The sequence below is a fragment of the Triticum dicoccoides genome, chromosome 6B, assembly GCF_002162155.2.
Source record: "Triticum dicoccoides isolate Atlit2015 ecotype Zavitan chromosome 6B, WEW_v2.0, whole genome shotgun sequence".
In the NCBI taxonomy this organism is placed as follows: Eukaryota; Viridiplantae; Streptophyta; class Magnoliopsida; order Poales; family Poaceae; genus Triticum; species Triticum dicoccoides.
Window position 1 is genome coordinate 386,300,454 of NC_041391.1, and position 2,865 is coordinate 386,303,318.

Sequence of the window (2,865 nt, forward strand, 5' to 3'; positions counted from 1 at the left end):
GGCCGTGCTAGCACCACAAGTAAAGGTTTTTTTTGGTGTGTGGTAGGGTGTGGCGGCGTGACTAGAGGAGGGAAGCACGCAAGCGGGAGTAGCTCCTGGTCACAGAGAAGAGAAGGAGCGAGCGAAAAAGTCCCCGTCAGGAGGAGCGCACGTCCACCTATTCCACGAGCTGGAGGAGAAAATCATGGTAGTGGGGGCAAAGGTGGGGCCGTGGTTCCCGTTTTGGCCAGAAGTTCCATTGGGCTGCATGCAGCGGGCACATGCCTCCTTGTCCCCATCCCACTCATCACACAGAGCAGATGGACCATTGCATGTTGCCCCACCCACGTGCAGGCTTTTTCTGCAAAAACGACCACGTAAATTCACTAAAAATCCTCTTTTGTTTCACCCTCACATGGGCAGCATGAATCACGGGGCATCGACTTTTGGCTGTGATAGGTGTGTCTGCAGCAAGCTATGGTAGACACAAATGCCTGTGCGTTGCAATGGGCAGAAAAAATCATAAAACCTGCTCTGTGTGCCATTACACGACATTTCATATATGTAGTTTCGATTAACATCGGTAATCAGATGACACTATTATCGCTTTTTGAAGCATGAAGTGTGGACATGAAAAGGCACCTTAATGTCTTTCATCTGATGGAAAAGTAGTGATGCATGAAATAGTTTGTCAATCGGTTCTTTTTTTGCTTTTTAAAGAACACAAATACTAATTTATTTTTTGAAAATTTGAACAATTTATAGTTTTGATTTTTTATTAGAACTAAAATATGTTTTCAAGACAAACGTTTTTAACACATGATTTTTTAAACAATTATTAATTGTTAATTTTGTGAACAATTTGAAATGTTTTGAAAAGGGACATTTTTGGGGGGAATTTTGAGAATTTTTAAAAGCGTGAACATATTTAAAATGTGGATTTTTTGAACCCGCATCCATGTCAAATCCATGTTAAGATCCATATTTAAAGGTGTTATCTAACAATGTTAAGCTACATTTGTCCAACTCAACTATTGGTTGTTTTAAATATTTAACGTGCGGGTAACACCGTGTTGTGTTCCCACATCGATGTCTTTGACGGCGTCTCCTTCGGCATTACACGGCGTCTCCTTAGTATGTTTTTTAAGGAAATGTTGGTTGTTTTTGGTTTGCAAAATTATTCCATTCCTTTTCTAAGCCACCCACGTATAAAATGTTTAATTTTACCGACTAATCTAAATCGCCTCTCCCCTCAAAAAAAAATCTAAATCGCCTCTTTCTATCGTCGCGTGTCCCCGCATGGGTCCGGCAGCGCGCACGCGTTCGTTCCCACCGCTGAAATTTTATCCTCTCGACCCCTCTTGTCCCATTTCTTCCTCTTCCTTTTTTCCCATCTTTCCCCTCTCACCTTCCTCATCTTCATTCGCAACGCAACTGTTGTGTCCACGGGAGACACTGGAGACGATGCACGGCTGGGTCCTGCTGCGAAGCTTCCGTCGCCTGGGCGCTCCGATGCTGCCGGAGGACGCGGTGTCGTGCTCGCCTGCACAAGCTGCGGGTTTTGCAAGGCAGGGGCTTGCTGCTGCTAGCCCGCACGAGCTTCTCCAAGGGCAGCCCCGGCCTTTTTTTTGTAAGGTGACCAGAAACATGGTTGCTACAGCTTGAGGGAGTATATCCGGTGCTCCTCCGGAGTTACTCACGCGACGCGGTGAGTGCTGTTTTGGTGGGGCTGAAAGTGATCTTGTGGTTGCGAATCTAGTGGCCTAAATCATTACTGTATTGACGCATTTTCTATTCCTCAAGGGGTCGTCGTTCTCCAGCTGATTGGATTGTGCTTCTTCCTTCTAATCCCTTCCTCTGGTTGTTGATGCCTCAAGCAGCCGCTGCCGAGTGTGTGCTCTGGTTATCGGATATCAGTTGTTCCTTCGTAGCCTCCCTTTGAGTTTATTCTGTTCCCTTCTTCTGCTTGTTGATGCCTTATATGAATTGATCCGATTGATTACAAAGGAGCGAGGTGTATTCTAATAATAAACCTAATTTTTTCCAGCAAAACCACGCAACTGCAGACGTTTCTATTCTTCCCCCGTTCGCAAATCCCCACTTCTTCCCACTCGAGCAGCCCGACCTTCCTGCCTCCTACCGTGCCTGGAGAGGAGCTCTAGCTATGCCACCATTGCCACGAGCAGTCCATCCTAGCAGCCGCTGCCGCCCCTCTGTCCTTCTCTCTCGGCTTTTGCCTTCTTCTCTTTGTCACTAATCTTTCTCTCCTATAGGGAAGGAAATCGCCATTGAACAACCCCGCCGCCTTGGAGCTCGCCCCGCCTCCAGCCCACCACCTCTCTGTCGCCCTCGTGCTCCTTCGCCTCGATACGTCCGCCCAGCCGCCGGATCCCCGCCGGAGCAGCCATATCCGCCGCCCAGACCACCAACTAAGAGCCACATCTTGCATGTCCTGCGGTCAGGAGGAGGATGACCGAGAGGAGTGCCCATTCATTCGCCGCATGGGCCGCCTTGTAGCTTGCCCTGCCTTTGGGCCACCACCTCTTCGTCAGCCTCCTGCTCCTCCACCCCGATCCGTCCGCCCCACCGCCAGATCCGCCGTCCAGACCACCAACCAAGCGCCGCCTCTTGCCTGTCCTGCGGTCGCAGGTTGAACAATAAAAATTGTAGGGTCCTTTTTGTAAGAACGAATCGTTTTTCCAGATTAGCCACTTTGAAATAGGACCGCGGGTTGAATATTTAGAAACAGAGGGACTTTTTTATAAAATTTCTGCAACGTATGACCAGAAAACGTACTAGCTTTATTATTAGGAAAAGATATAGGGTGGGTCTATTCTAATAACACCCCTTCGAGCAACTCTAATGGGGCGACCCATTTCGTCCGCG

General features: G+C 48.2%; 1 long non-coding RNA gene across 1 annotated transcript; it reads left to right on the plus strand.

The window, feature by feature from the left end:
* Window positions 1–1,303: 1,303 nt before the first annotated feature.
* Window positions 1,304–1,985, plus strand: LOC119324647. Its single transcript, XR_005157068.1, has 2 exons — window positions 1,304–1,687; window positions 1,783–1,985. It is a non-coding gene; the product is annotated as an uncharacterized LOC119324647 (long non-coding RNA).
* The last annotated feature ends 880 nt before the right edge of the window (window positions 1,986–2,865 follow it).